Here is a 17,354-nt window from a genome sequence, read left to right as displayed (position 1 = left end):
TCAAGATTACTAGGATTTATTTAAGTAAACTAAAAATATAGAGAAGTAGCTAAAGCATTTAAGCTCAAGCAGCGCAAACGGAAAAAACGCAAATAAAGCAGACGGCGCAGTTATCGTACAGAACGTACATATGCATTCGAGTCAGGTAATAAAAATATTCTACTTCGCTACATTTATTTTTCACCTAAAGTAAGTACTTTGACAAGGGTGCAGACAGAGCAACAGGGAGGGCTGGCACTTTTCAAACTACTGCGGGGGAGCCCTGTGCTTCAGCCAATAACAGACAGGTCTGACTCAGGAGCAAAACCAATCAAGACTTCCAGTTCAGCTGAGCTGGGGGACGGGGCGTTCAAACCGCTTTTTGACAGTCAATCACTAGCGCTCACATTTTGAATCAGTATCGTATCCACCTTATATTTTAAGTAAGAGGCGCCGCCATCTTTTAAAGGGCACCTATTATGGAATTTTGAAATGTACCTTTCATGTAGTGTATAACATAGATCTAAGTGAACAAAAACATCCTGCAAAGTTTGAAATATGAAAGTGCACCGTATAAAAAGTTATTGTCTTTCAAAAGTGAAAGTCGACTCTGAGTCATTTTTATGAATCGTTAGAAGACCGAAGCTTTTTCTCTGACTAGATGACGTCAACTTGTCAAGTTATTTGAATACGATACGCCCACTTATTGCGCTCCAATGCCAGGGAAAATATCATGGCGACGAGACGCTGTGTTCTGAAGTGCGACTCAAAAGCCAACTTTTTTCATCTGCCCAAGGAGGAGCATTTGAAGACTACGTGGCTACAATTCATATAACTAGGCTATACCACAGAAGTATAGTCCGAGCCTTGTGCTTTGTTCGCGCCATTTTGAAGACGATTGCTTTTTAAATGCAATCAAACTTGGATTCGCGAGCCGATATTGAAGGAAGGTTCAGTTCCAAGTGTATTTGCATCAGCTTCCTCCTCCGTATCACAACCTGTAAGTGTTATTAATAATTGTTGCTTTTATGTTTTATGTAGCATGCTTAATTAGTATTTTGTTTGTTGAGTAAGCACCGTTTAGCTTCTAGGTCTTCAATGGCATGTATTGAGATATGTGAAGTGTTTGTCGATGTTTTCGGAGTTGTCTTAAAGAATAGAGTAATACCTCGTAGTAACGTAACTGCATTTTTGTAAAAACGTTATGTTTATGCATTGGGCTAATGCAAAAGACTGATTGTGCTTTTACAATATGAACTCTGGGCTATGCTCGCTAACATAACATTAAATTCTTTATCTTATTTTTAGTTTTTTACTACAAACTACAAAGCAGTGGACTATAATCATTATTATAACACGATTTAATTGATAAAAGCATCATTAAGTATATATCAATAAGTACAATAAGTATTATCTCTGTAAACACTGCTGGGTCATCTGACCAATCGCAGATTAGCGTCGCGCAAAGGAGGGGTTTGGAAAAATGAGTCGTTGAACGAATCATTTGGGAGTCGGTGAGCAAATCAGGTAAAAAATAAATGCATATTATACGACAACAAAAGTGTTTTTTGACATTGCATGCGTGCACGTAAAACTGTTGTTGGGGATTCCCTAAACAACATTAGGAACATTTTAAATGTCATAATAGGTGCCCTTTAAATATAATGTGTAAGATTTCCGGAAAGCCACTTCCGCTAGCCTAATCGTAGTTGTATTGTGAACCCGTAGTTTTGCTTCCACTGTGTAGTTTTGACTGGCTAGCTAACTTTTAATATGGACTACAGACAGACGTCTATGTGCAGTTTGTGGGTAAAAAAATACCTGCAAGATATTTGTTTTTTGACCATAATCAACGCACCAGAACTGAATGTGGGTGTGGGGCACCCTATGATCTGCACGCTGCAAGAAGCTCATCGGCTTTGGTTAAAAGCATTAGCCTATTGTAATGTGTGAACACGCTGGCAATGCAAGTTGCTTGTTTTGCTAGTTTTAGTCAAATAGTTAACAGTGTATCGGTTGCATTAACCGTTCAATCGCCATTTTGAGTACTTTGCATGCACATGCTTAATGTGTGACGTGATGCAGAAAAGGAGAAATGGTGTATGTAAAATTATGTTATTAAGGTTCTAAACGCAGTAGTTTATGTATTTCTCTTGTATGTATTTGAGCAACACATTTGTGAGAAACCGTCCAAATTTCTGTATGTTTGTTCTTTCCACTTCGTTAATGGCAGACCCCACAGAAGATCATCCCTTTAATATTTGGCCACTTCTTTACGATAGAAATGCTACAGTCACTGTCATTTCTTGAACAATAACATGTGGACATCAAAACATGCAAACTCAGAGTGAGGGTTTAAACTTTTATTTTGAAATAATCGCGATGAATGAATTTTGATGTATTCTTCCATGTTGGCATAGGTTTATAAATGATTTACATTACAAATCTGATGAAATTTCCAAATGAACATCATAAAGCAACCCAAACTCAAACCCAAAAAGAATAAGCAGAGATGCCGTTTGTTAAACAAGCTGCTGAGAAGCGCATCGAAGACCCGTCTCTGAGTGACAACACAAAATAATTGAAAATATTCTCATAAGATGTCAGGCCACTTCTTCATTTCATCCCCCACTGTGTCATACACCGGGGGTGTGGCAAATATTTACCATCATGGTGTTTCATAGTGTTTTGTGCATGCTCCCACAACATTGCTCCGTACCCACCAGTTAGCGAAACGGAAGCCTAACACAATAGAAGGAAGTGCATCATCGTATTTACTTCTACGTTGCAAAATAAGGTGGATACTGTATACGTATTCCGATTTTAAATTGTAATTTTGGTAGCTCCTGAAATGGGTCATACCATTGATATTACCAGAGCACTGAGCAGGTGAAGTAAATATAAAACTTGGCTCATAAGTATGCAGTTATTGCATGGACAGAGCAAGAACATTGTAAGTGTCTAAAATGCATGCACACAGCTCAGTTTAATGGTTAAGCTTGCCCTCTTTATCAATGCAGTAAAACAATGTACAAAGCAAACTTTGTACGAAGCTGAAAATAACCTCAACATCAGCAACAGTGAAATAAGATCGCATGATTTATCTGTCAATCCGATGCACGTAGTAGTGTAGTTCATTACTATAGCAACAGTGGGCTCCCGGCACATTTTTGGTAGAAGCATTTTATGTAACATGTTAACCCGTATCCCCACTTTTGTTGTTTTTTACTGGCACTTTTCTATTCATACTGTTTTAATCCTTCATTTGACCAGACCTCTCACTTAGCTGAGAAGATAACTTATATGAAAGCAAAATGATCTCAAGACAAATCCTTCCTTCAAGTTTCGTCAAGGGAGACAGGTTTAAGAACAGAAAACACAATGAGCTGTAAGAAACTTTGCTTAGCACACACACAGTGTACCGTCTGTAGCCGGAGCGCATTATTGTTATCAGACTGAAGAGCCAACTTTCACCCGAGGATGGATTTTTTTCTTTCTCAACATGAACATGTGGAACAATACAATAACCATATGCTAACTCTGGTGTATGTAGCCTACTCTATGTTCTGCACAATAACTGGTGCAGTCTGCTTTACTAGCGTTTAAATGCTTTTCTACACTATATTTTGATACACACAGTTTAATGTTTTCAACTAAAAGAAAAACTCAAGATATAAATATAGGCTTTGTTGTGTAGCCTATATCAGCTAATCATAAGCTTGTTCAGAAATGGTGACAAAAACGTAGGCTAGGCTAATGATTACAAAATAACGTCTTCTCGTTAAACTTCATCCAAATAAACAAATATTCAAATATTAGGCTAGTTTGTTTGTGAGCCCAAATACTTGAATACAATATTTTTTGTATATAATACTTGAATACATACTATCCCTAGTACACATACTCACTGATTAATTTCATCAATCTGTCAATTTCTTTGAATACTGCAAAAACAAATGCTCCATTTTCACCTCACAATTATCATGGCCAAAAGAATATCGCTATTTTTACCACAGTTATCAGTCAACACCGTTATATATTGCAACATGCCTATAAAAACTAGGCCTATGCCAGCATTTCCCTGCCCTTCCTCCCAAAAAAAACAAAAACAAAACACAACAAATGGACAACACAATGCTCGAGACATGAGATGGACTGCATTCACAAACATTGGTTGGATCTGGGGCCATATGCATTGACAGCTCGTGATCATTATGGCTGAGCCCATGACTGCACTGGCTGTGAGAATGCTCCCCTTTACTGCACGGCTGTAAACACAGCTCGTAAAATGCTTCGCATGCACCGTGATGACCGACGCTATCGAAAGCACTTTAGCTGACAAACGACCACGTCATCCATCAACCTTCCACACAGGCACAGATCCTCGGCACAATAACAAAGCCCATGCTGCACTGCACAAAACATTACTACACTATTTAGATACCATGAGTATGTTGAACGCGTTTAACAGAGAGGCTGCTGTATCACTATAAAGAAGTGAGTTTAATCTAGTTCTACTCCAAGATCTCTACTCCAAGAGTGCGGTACAAAGTAATCTTACTCACTGGACAATAGCTGTCTTATCTTGCTCCTTTACCAGATTTCCATCCTCAATCTCAGCAGACTAAGAGAAAACAAGCCGTTTCCCCTAATTCTCTCTTCAGCATTAAACAACATGCAGGCTATTATGTCCTGACAAATCAAGAAAATCAAAGGTTTCCATTCTGTAAGGTGTTTGTAACACATCTCATAAAAATGTAAACATAAAATACTAAAGCATTGTTCAAACCTCTCCACCAGTTGGTAAATTGGTTAAACATTCACATAATCAGCAACTTGGTTGGTAAACTTAGTTGTCAAGAAGTTGCAGATCTATTGCAAGTCGATGAGTAAAAGGTTGTTGTAGGTTTGAATCCCACAAGGAGCAATTTATGAACTATTATCATTGTGCCCTTGGGCAAGACACTTAACCTTAGGTTGCTCCAGGGGGGCTTTCCCTGTAATACTCTTTGGATAAAAGTGTCAGCTAAATGATAAAATAGCAAAAGTGCTCCCAGCATATATTTTTTTCCCCAAATACAAAACTCTTAGGACCTGACAGAGGTCTATGAGAAAGAGAGGTAAGTGCACTCCTAGGGCCTCATCTCCAAAGCATTTCTGCAACTAAATGCATTTCTCATTTGGCTTGATTTCCCCCTTTTTAAAATGATTTCGTTCTAAGACAATCCTACAGTGGCCGAGAGAGCTCAACGCGCTGCAACTGAAGAAAAAACATGCAAATAGAAAAATACCTGCAAATTAAGAAAACATCTTCATTAGTTTCACAACACATGTGTGCTCCAAATACTAACAACGCGCTGCAAAAGTTCACAACACAACCAAATACAGAAATGCACTGCAAAAGTTCACAACACAACCAAAAACAAAAACGCACTGTAAAAAGCACAGACCACAACGGAAATGTTTTCAAGGGGCCCCAATAAGTGACGAACCTGGCTGGGACATGCTTATTGCTCGTGAGCATCCCTATGACCTACTCCCTTCGAAGGGCAGAGCCCTTGAAGTGGGGACTTTGGAGTGAGCATGGCACTTGTGTGCCATTATGTAGCCGTTTGGAACGCACTTGGTGAAGGGAGCAATGAAAGACAACGTAATTTCCCCATTATTTTCACCAGGGATGTTCCCATGACAACGCAGCACGCCGTCTATCAGCTAAATAGCTGTTCTTACGACAGAAATGTCTTATTATTGCTGTTAACATAACTGTTGGAAAAAAATATTTTAAAAACTTTTTTTGTATAAAATGTATGCATTATACCTGTGTGTAAGTGTCTCGACTTTAAAACGTGCCTTCTCATCTTTGGACCCTGCATTACCTAACATTATTATGAAACTTATTTAAACATAGCATGACAAAATTTGCACAATGTAACTGATGTATAGATTAATATCTTACCCTCATGTTCTTTTTCTCTTTTTATATATCTTATTATATATATCTTATTTATTTACTTATTTATTTTAGTTTTCAGCTCATTGTTAACTCTTCTTTGGAGCACACGTGTTGTAAAACTGATGAAGATTATTTTTATTAATAATAATTGTATTATTATTATTTGCGGGTGTTTTTTCTATTTGCATGTGTTTTCTTCAGTTGCAACGTGTTGAGCTCTCTCGGCCACCGTACAATCCATGTGTTTGAGAGAAGTAGATTAGCTGTTCCAAAACCTAGTGAGCTGCCTTGCTGTCTACATACAGTAGGCATCTCTGTGCACCGTAAAAATAGGGTTCCTCACATACAGTGCATGGGAGACTCAATATGGGAACTTTGGGAAGCACAAGTGGAGTGATTGAATAATCTAATAAGGCTGTTGACCTTTGAGATGACATGCTGTACTCCATCTGAAACCACTTTGAACAGAACTAGCTAATTATTTTATAATTGTTATATGTGCAGCTTTAATGACTTTTATTATTTAAAAGACTACATGGAATATTTGTGCTTTTAAAAATTCATTATAGGGGAAAAAAGTGATTAAAAACATTACAATAAACCTTTAAAAAAAATAAGAAATTAAGTCCTTTATCTTAGAAATCCCCTAAATTTTTAACCTAAAATCTAGATATTGATTTTAAAATTGCTAACATAAACCACCCAATAAGGTTAAATATAGTTCAATCATGACAACAATCTAATTTCACGATATAAGTAATCTCATATCCCGATAACGACATATTTCACGAAATAGCCTCAATCCCAATTCACCCCTTGCCCCTACCCCTTGGCCCTAACCCTCCGTTTTGCACGTTCACGTATAGGGGTAGGGTGTCCCGATTATTTTTGCGATGGAGGGGTAAGGCGAAGGGGTAGGGCTACATAGCCCTCGAAACGGAGATTTTTCAGAGGCACACTCCGAACGGCTATGAGAAAGTTCCTAGAATGCATCGCGAATCACCGGCGAGATGGCTTCACAAACGGTGAAAGAAAGTCACAAATGTAAGTATTTCCTAATATGGTGGTTTTTCTTTAAAGGGTAACTAAACCCCTGGTCAGAGCCTGACTCCACCCACTGGCAATATTTGAAAAATGCTGGAAAAGTGGGCAGAGCCCAACGGACGAACCGAGGGCGGGGCTGAGCGGGTGATTGACAGACCCGCAGTGACTGACAGCTGCTGTCAGACTCGCTAAGATGGAGAGTGACGCAAGTAGCTTTGCAACAGAGCGGTCATTTAAAGTTGAGGACTTTTCTCACCTGAAGTGGAGGAATTGTCTGTGGACACAGAGCTAAAATCATATCAATTCGAGCCGCTAGCTCAAACTGCGGTGTCGCTTCGCATTAACTCCCGCCTCGCGATCGGCATCCGACGATGCTAGCGAAGCAGCCGCGCTAGAGAGAATGGGTCCAGTATCTGAGTGGATTATTATTACTACTGACCTACGTAAAGCATATTTTGCCGCTATGTGAAAAAAAATATCCAGCAAAACGCGCCGGCGGTTGAGGAGTCCGTGCAGGAAGAGCAGCGTTTGGCACACAAGTGCATGTAAACACTGGCGCCTAATTTCTAAGTCTGGTGGGAAGTTATACAGTCCAGCAATGCTGTTGCAACCGGCAACACTACACCTATACCAGCCTAACCACTGTACTAAACACAGACAAAACTAATGCTAAAAATCTACACTATCCTAACTGATGCAATACTATGCTACTAACTAACTATGCTTCTAACAACACTAACAACTATGCTAAATAACTACCTAGGCTACACAAAATAATCTAAATAACTATAAATGCTATGCTAACTAGATGCTAAAATACGCTATCCTGATCGTTTACAAAACTCGTAATTCCAATTTCCAGCTCCTGACTCGCTCTGGTGTTGACGGAAGCAGATGCTTTTATACCAGGGGCTGCCAGGGGCGTGGTGAGCTCGCAGCGTCAGAGAGTACCCTACGTCAGAGAGTACCCCTACTTCAGGAGATTCCGTTTAACCTGAAGAGGGCAGCACTCAGACGTTTTTACACCATATATTTGAAAATTAAAACACTTTATACTCAAATGTTAAAAAAAGTACTCGAATCAATGAACAGCATTTATAAAGCTCCATTCGTACAGATCATTAACTAAAAAAAGTTGGTTTAGTGTTTAGTTACCCTTTAAAACAATCATAAAAAAGAGATCGCTAATTGACCGTTCGCAAAACCCCGCCCTCTAACGGTTCTCGTCCAATCCTAGCTCAGCAATTGTAACTAAGGAGAAGGACCTCCGTCAAACATTCCGATTTCAGCAAGATAGTGCAATGATGCGCCTATGGCAGTGAGGTCTGCACGGGCTTAAAACTTGCTGTATTTTATGATTGCTTGCAACTATTATTAAAAAATAGGCTACATGTACAAACACCGTTTCACTACGGCACTGCTGCCCCTCATAAGTCAGCAAACAAGAGGGAAAAAAAGAGAAAAAGCACGGACTTACTAATTACGAAACTTTGATGTGGTTGAACAGGTACACAGTCACAAATTCCTCTGGAACTCCAACATTAAACTTCAAAACAAAGTTCGCGCAGTTGCACAACTATTTACACACATATATCCTTCTCAGTCGGCTACGAGTTATGAATGAAGAGAACCGCATCGAGAGTTGATGGTTTCAGCGCGTCCTCTGATTGCAGTGTTGTGACTGAAATAGCGCGCGCGGGAGCACATGTGCAAAACAGTTTTGTAAAATGATGTATGATCAAATAAAAATGATTGATATATTATTTTACAAAACTGTTTTGTGCATGTGCTCCCGTGCGCTATTCTGTCTATACTTTCGGTCGTGCCCTGGAGGATATGTCGCTGCATTACTCCAAAACCAATCACTTAATGTATGGATCTCAACCCAGCCATGCCTATGGTTCTCAATTGTTTGACGGGCGTAGTAACAATAACTAAGGGGCGTGGCTTTTGCGAACGGTCAATTCAGCCGCTAGCATGTTACCTCGGTAACCAGGCAGACAGCGTTGCTTGCTTCGCTACTAACGTTAGTTACCTAACGTTAATGAAGCTAAACTAAAGTAAAAAGCATTTGTTCTCACATGTCTTTATAAAGCGAGTGAATCAGTCCGGCATCGCGTGGTTATGGTGTAAACACAACACAGTCAATAACTCAATTATAGCCATGTATTTCACATTGAAACATTTACTTTAACTTTACACTACCAGCAGCCCATACGACAGAGATTGCCACAGTGGAGGACAGCATATTGGTATCGTTGTCAGTCATTGTCATGAAGAAATCCTGTTAAACCTCGTCGCTTCCATAACGTCAGAGCCATCATCGACGACTGATGACGTATCAGGTTTATGCAGGGTTGTTCCATTTCGTAGGGGAATATTTTTTAACCCCTTGGCCATTGTAACTCTGTTTTAAGGGCCAAGGGGTACACTCGAAAACAAGGGGTAGGGGCTAGGGGTGAATTGGGATTGAGCCTAAGTCTACCTTTTCTGTAAATTCAATCAATTAATAGTTTATAGGCTATATATTTATCACATGGAAAAGACTATTTATTTTCTACATTTTAAAGTAGCCTATATAGCAAATCTATATAGAGTATTTTTCTCCCTTTATTTAGAACTTCTGGGCAAATGTTTGATTAAGAATGTAGAAGTATAAAATATGAATTAGCCTAAATCTAAAACATTTTTCAAAACAAATGATTACAGGTCCAACATAAAATATAAAATGCCAAATGTAAACATTGTACTTTCAAGTTTAAAATATAGCGGCAAACAGGGCTCCGAACCTGTTCAATGAACGAAAACAAAAACCGCAAACGAACGAAATTGACAGGAACATAAACAAATGGAAACAAAATAAAATCGTTCTGAACAGAAACGCTTATTTGAAATGGCAAATAACCGCTTAAAGGAGAACTCCGGCGCAAAATGAACCTTTGGTCTAATTACACATTGTTACCTAGTCAACCGTTATCTGAGATTTGTTTTCATGATTATCGAATGTAAATAGTTTTATCTCTAAAAACAGTTTAGCCTATTACGCTAGTATAACGCTAGTATATAGGGCATAGAGTAATGACAAATAAAAATCGCTTGTTAATACCACTAACAAGGCTCAAAATAGCCCCACACTAACACGGTAGCATAATGAGGGTCCCTACCTTCAAACCGAAGCATTGAGAACTTTGTCAGTGTCCAGACAGTTTAATAAGAAGATATTTTATACATACAGTCAACTTCGCGTATACAGGCAGAAGCCATCTTTGAAAAACAGTCTCTACCAGTCTATCTACGAACGCCGATCCAAGTGCGCTGAACTGTGTAGAATCTCATATGGTCCAGCGCACTTGGATCGGCCTTCGTAGATAGACTGGTAGACTGTATGTATAAAATATCTTCTTATTAAAAGAAAAGAAAAGACAAAGTTTCAATGCTTCGGTTTGAAGGTAGGGACCCTCATTATGCTACCGTGTTAGTTCGATAATCATGAAAACAAGTCTCAGATAATGGTTGACTAGGTAACAATGTGTAATTAGACCAAAGGTTAATTTTGCGCCGGAGTTCTCCTTTAATAATGTTATTTTATCGTTCGGGTAATGATTTTAATTTGCCAGTCAACCAATTACGAATTTAAATAACAGACTGTGCAAATGTGATACATTTGTGATACATGACACATAGTCTTTCCAACGCGAGTGAAATGCCCGCACTCAGCTGTCAAGTCATCATAGGTAAGTCGCAATGGCAATGCGCTGGCGTTAGTTTTTCAGAGGATATAGCCTACGGCATGTCACCAACTGTCAAACAATTTCAGTGAATTTCAAAATGAATTTCAAAATGAATAGCAGGTAATATGCAGCTTGTTGTGTGTTTTGAAACCAGCGAAAATTGCAGGATAGTGTAGAACATGGATCACACAACGTCACATCACGCACTTAAAGAGCTTCTGTGAACGGAGAAAACTGAATAAAACTAAATATATAAAAATAATTTAGGCCTATATGCAAAATAAAAGCTATTTCACATAAATAATTGTAACAAAACGAAACAACATTTTTGTGCTTACTGTGCGACAGTAAGTTGCGGTAGGCTAAATTATTTACGACAGCGGTAATGGACAATTCCGCTTCCAACGTCATATCGCCAGCCCTACACAGACGTGCTGATGTGAGCATGTAAGATATGCTGCTGCATGAATAGTACTAGGGATGCACCGATACCGATACTGAGCTCATGTACCCGTAAAAATCCCCCGATACCAACAACTGATATCGGGCAGCTTGTGTACAGTGCGCACAGTGTTTGTGTCCAGACAAAGAAACACTGACAACAGAGCGGATAAAAAGAGGGGATAAAAAAAGCAGGCTGTCTATGAAGTAAATGTATCTTATTAGTGGAATATTAAACGAAATATATAAGTGGTGTGCGAGCTGATAAGAGAAAAACGCACAGTGGATTGAGCGCGCAGCGGCACAGATGCGCGAGTTGGTCAAGTGCATCCCTTTTTCACAGACGTCAGTGGAAAGTTTGTAGTTCAGTCGGATGGATGTCAATGGCAAAGAAAGTAAAACGAGGCATGTAGGCCTAGCTTATTATTATTCAAGAACGAACGAGGCGTTAAAATGTGGCGTTACGACCAAGTGCAAAAAGCAGCTACAGCAACGCGAAGCACCTGGTAATACCCAGATCCATCTCGGAGTATATCACAGTTGCTTGTCAGTCGGAGGAGGACCAGAGCTAGGAGGCACACCACAGTGCGCCGGACCTCTCTGCTCAACCTGCTCAGAGCACAAGAAGAGGGGGTGAATCTGAAATGCTAGAGGACTTTGAGAGGAAACCACGCTTAAATTTACCATCAGCTACAGGCCGCAGATGGGCCCAGCTGGATAGAGACCTGGACATCACCCTGGACAATACCCTCAAGGGAGCACACCACAGTGCGCCGGACCTCTCTGCTCAACCTGCTCAGAGCACAAGAAGAGGGGGTGAATCTGAAATACTAGAGGACTTTGAGAGGAAACTACGCTTAAATTTACCATCAGCTACAGGCTGCAGATGGGCCCAGCTGGATAGAGACCTGGACATCACCCTGGACAATACCCTCAAGGGAGATGTAACCAAGAAGATCAAAACCATGGTAAAAACTGTCTTGCACGCATGTCTGGACACCTTTGGTGTAAAGGAATGCAATGTTCTTAGACCACCAGCTGGTCCAAGCAGGGGGCAGCGCCAGATTAAAGAATTACGGGAGCAATTGAGAACACTCAGGAAAAGATGGCAGAAAAGATGGCAGAAGGCGAATGATGAGGAGAAACCAGCGCTAAACCAGATACGGGCGGAGGTGCGGAAAAACTTCTCCGCAAAGCAGAGTCACTCCGGAAGACACTCCGGAGGACACTCTAGAAAAAAAGGCAGGAACCTAAGCTCTGGACACTCGCTGAGGGCTTCTTTGTACCTAAAGGACAGAACTCTACAGGACTCGAAGAGTTCAGAGAGACCTCCCTATTGGACGTTGAGGGGAAAATATTCTGGTCCATTGTTGCTAAAAGGCTTACATCGTATCTTCTCAACAATGAGTACATCGACCCCAGTGTTCAAAAAGGAGGAGTTCCAGGATATTCTGGATGCCTGGAACATGCATCAGCGGTCAGCCAGATCATCAAAGAAGCAAAGAGTAATAAAAACAAACTTGTTGTCGTCTGGCTAGATCTTGCTAAAGCCTACCCGAGTGTACCTCATCAGGGCTTTGGTACACTACCAAGTACCAACAGAGGTGGTTAGGCTGGTGATGACACACATGGATTCACTGAAAATTAGGTTCACAGTGGGAAACTTCACCACCAAATGCCAAAGGCTGAAGAAGGGAATCATGGCAGGATGCACTATTTCAGTGGTCCTGTTCGTGGCCGCCATGAATCTTCTTCTGAAAGCAGGAGAGATGCAGTGTAGAGGTCCTAAAGCAAACGACGGCACCAGGCATCCCGCTTGCCGGGCTTTCATGGATGATGTGACTGTGATGACCCCAGCAATTCAAGGAACACAGTGGGTCCTAAGTGCTCTGGAAAAGATGGCGACATGGGCACGGATGCAATTTAAACCGGAGAAATCCAGGAGCCTCAGTATCCACAAAGTAAAGTTGATGAGAAACACCGTCAGCATCCAAGGCTCAGAGATTCCAATAATTCAAGACCAAGGGATCCGATGTCTTGGAAAAAACTATGACCACTCCTTAAAGTACATCAGCAATCTCAAAGACACCAAAGAACAACTGAACATCTGGCTTAAGGCAATTGACATCAGCCGGTTGCTTGGGAGGTTCAAGGTATGGTGCTTTCAGTATGGGATTATACCCAGACTGCATTGGCCCTTCCTGCTTTATGACTTTCCTATGACACAAGTGGAAGCAATGGAGAGGATGTGCAGTAAGTTTGTGCTGTGAACTTTTCTTGACATTCAGTCTCAACCCCAAGCACTTCAAGTGGCTCATAACAACATCTCGATGTTGAACCGCCATCTCCTCTGACTGTGCCAGAATGAGCCAGTCGTCGGAAATACGAATGCTCTGAAACCTCAGTGGAGCTAGAGCGGCATCCATACATTTTGTAAAGGTGCGAGGTGACAATGCTAGGCCGAATGGAAGAATTCGGTATTGATACACTTTTCCCCCAAAAGCGAACCTCAAAAACTTCCTGTGATGGGGAAGGATGGATATTATGAATTACGCGTCTTATAGATCTATCGTGACAAACCAGTCCTCGGACCTGATCTGACTCCGATAATAGGTATGGTTAGCATTTTGAATCTGAACCTCGAGCTAAACTCTGCAGGACACTAGGGGGACCAATCTCTCTGCCTGTACTAGGGGGACCAATCTCTCAGGACTGGCCACTTTGAGCGATTTCGGTGACCTGAAGCAGTTGACTGGCAGGAATTAACCGATTTATATTTCTTACTGACCTCCTGAGAGAAAGCGAACTCAACAGGGCTGCAACGTTTCCGGGCGGACACTGCAGTTTGCATTCACTGGAGACCGATGCATCCCGAAACGCCGGTGGCGGTGGGAAGCAAACATCGATTTCCTGATTTAAGGGAACCAGACTCTCGAGACTGATTTCGAGTATTATTCGAGATGCGTTCTCGATCCCATGAAGCGGCTGTCCGGCAGGGTTTGGTCGAAATGATTATCAATGTGCGGACGCGAGCGCTGTCTGGCCGCAAGTCTGTAGGGCAGACAGAGCAGCGTGCGTTCACTGGCGATGTGTCCCGAAGCGCACTTAATGGCGGGATACAGACATCGATTTTCTGAGAGCACCCCGAGGGGAGGCTCTTTCGGTTTCGTTCTCGACACCCTGAAGCGGAGGACCGGCAGGGAATAATCGAAAACAGTTTCCGATGTGCGGATGCGAACACTGCGAACAAGCCAGTGTGCATACGCTGAAAACTGATGTGTCCTGAAGCGCACTTGACGCTGGATACAAACATCGATTTCCGAGGGCTCCGCAGAGCAGCAATTCTCGCTCATCCCGCCACGGGGGGACAACCCTCATATTTTTGTCTCGTTTTTGATGTGCGGACGGAACACTGCACGGCCGCAAGCCAGTGGGTCAGACAGAGTAGCGTGCGTTCTCTGCTCATAATTTGAATTCCTCAGAATTAATTGCAGCAATAAACACTTGATAAGTGAAACACAGTCTGAATGGTAGGCTGAATTAAAATATTCCATCATTTTAATTTCTTAGAATTAAATGCAGCCATAATCACCAGAAAATACTGTTTTAATATTTATATGGTCTCGTAATCTACACACTGCCTCGGCAAACGCAAGATTCGAGCCGTTACAATATATTTGGCTTTCATCCCTCAAGAAGAAAGTCAACAGGTGCGAGGCTGAAACATCCGACAGCGCAGGTGTACGCGACGAGATATTTCTCAATGAACACTGCCAGCACCCTCAGGAGCTGACTGTGAATGCCTCTAACCCAAACAGTATTATTTCACAGATCGTGTGTGTCCCTTTTATTGCAGACCCGTAATCTACGCGCTGCCTGGCAAACGCGAGATTCAAGTCATTAACAATATAGTATTTGGCTTTCATCTCTCGAGAAGAAAGTCAACGGGCGCGAGGCTGAAACACACAACACAAGGCTATGCGCGTCGAGATATCTCAATGAACACAGCCAGCACCCTCAGGAGCTGATTGTGCATGCCTCGCACCCACACAGAATCTTTATGGCAGACTCGTAAATTTTCTCCAAGCCACTATAGATTCTGTATCGCAACGCAGACCTTAAATCCACACGCTGCCTCGGCAAATGCAAAATCTCAGCCACAGAATCTTTATTGCAGAGTAGACTCGTAATCAACGCGCTGCCTCTGCAAACGCGAGATCCGAGCCACTATATATTCTGTATTGTAATGCAGACCTTAAATCACTAAGGGGCCGTTCACACAAATCATTTTTTCCATTCCACTACGCTACTTTTCCAGGAATTTTCAATGTAAACACTTGCTAGACAGACGTCTTTAACAGTTGCACTCAAGTATCGCGTCCTTTGTAGCGTCTCACGCTTAACACGGCATTCTAAAAAAGCGGCGCTCAAGTTAAAATAGGCTAAGTTAAACTTTTAAAAAACGCATCTCTAGTAGGGATGTGCGATATGCGATTTGACATTATCGAGTATAGCCTATCCCTCACACACACGCAGAGAGTGCATGCATACTCTACCAGGGGTCTCCAACACGTCGCTCGCGAGCTACCAGTAGCTCGTGGCCTGATTGGAGGTAGCTCGCTCGCCAAGGGGGCTTTCACATAACGCGTCTTTTGCGCGTTCAAGTTCGTTCAAATGCAGGCGCGAGCTCATAAATGAAGCGACGCACTCATAAATGAAGCGACGCGCTCATAAATGAAGCGACGCGCTCATAAATGAAGCGACGCGCTCATAAATGAAGCGACGCGCTAATTTTTTCCAGGCGCAGCGAGAACTTTTCAGAATGCTGCAAACGCACTGCAGGTCATGCGACAAGAACCAACCAATTAGCTTCACCCTTTCCGTAACAACATTGAAAGCTCAGTCAACATGAAGGACCCAAACACTACAGGTGTTTTTCTCTTCTCCGTAAATAAATCTTGTAGCAGAGCTACAGGAAGCGTTTTTCAGTGGTGGAAAACCATTAGCTACTAAAACCTCTGTCGTTGTGGTCGAGCACAGTGCATGGTTGCATAGCAACGACAGACGCCACGGGAAAATCAGACCGAATTTTACTATTAATAAAATATAAGCTAATGTGCATAGTAAATGTCAGTAGTTTATCTTTTTTGACTCATTCTTTTTATATAAAAAAAAAAAAAAAATTTAAAGCCTGAAATATGTGAGTTTTATCATTTAATAAAACCTTTTTGTCAAAACTTTATTTGAACTTATACATGTTAGTAGATCACTTTTTTAAATGTTATTATTTTAATGTTTATGTAAACAAAAGGTGCATATTGATGCTAATTTTATTTGTTATTTGCTGGTTTTCGACATAAAACTTCGTGAATTGATTTCATTGTATAGTATTAGTAGTTTTTGAACAGAATTCTGTGATAAATATTTTTGTAACTATAATCATGAAATGTTCGTGCTATTTCATCTCTAGGTATGATCAACTACGATCAACTAAAATCAACTATAATTATGTGTTTTTAACAGTATAATATGAGAAATACAATTATTTTTATATTATTTGATTAAATTTATGAAAATGACACAAAAGATGATGCATGCATATAATTAGGTTAAAAAATATAATTATATAAATCAATTGAAACATTGGAAAAAATTATTTCTGTCACTGCTGTGAACTGACCACCACACAGAGTATGAAGAATATCCAAAATGGCTGTCCACGACAGTCCTAAACCTCCCAAAGTACCAACACAATAAACTCAGTATAAATATCGTCTCAAAATATCGTCTAATAATCATTATCGAGAAAATCCCAGAAAATATCAATATCGCACACCCCTAATCTCTAGACGCATCTTTTTTTTTTGTTCCACTGATCTGCATCTTGCATTTTAACAGCAAAAACACGTTCTGTGTGAACCGGCCCTAAGGCTGTCAATTTCTATACTCACTGAATTCTGCACTCTCACTAAAACTCTCATTATACAAAAAACAAAAAACAAATCTCTTATATACATTGTGCTTACACTTTGTTGGTTATAATGACAGCGGTGTTAAGTGGATTCTGACTAACTTACTGACTAGCTCTCTGATAGGCCACTGCATTCACATGCTCAACATTTTATTATGCACATATTATACACCAGACATGGGGACTTGTGACTTGGTGACTTGGACTCGAGTCGCTATTTTTATGACTTGTGACT

At 40.8% G+C, this 17,354-nt stretch overlaps 1 protein-coding gene across 2 annotated transcripts in view; it reads right to left on the bottom strand.

Annotated features, from left to right (window-relative positions):
• grin2db (glutamate receptor, ionotropic, N-methyl D-aspartate 2D, b) overlaps positions 1 to 17,354 on the bottom strand; it is a 107,832-nt gene that overhangs the window by 48,510 nt on the left and 41,968 nt on the right. The window lies entirely within an intron of this gene.

Source organism: Phoxinus phoxinus (assembly GCF_949152265.1).
Source record: "Phoxinus phoxinus genome assembly, chromosome: 10".
Lineage (NCBI taxonomy): Eukaryota > Metazoa > Chordata > Actinopteri > Cypriniformes > Leuciscidae > Phoxinus > Phoxinus phoxinus.
The sequence above is the reverse complement of the archived record's forward strand: the minus strand, read 5'-3'. Positions and strand labels throughout refer to the sequence as shown.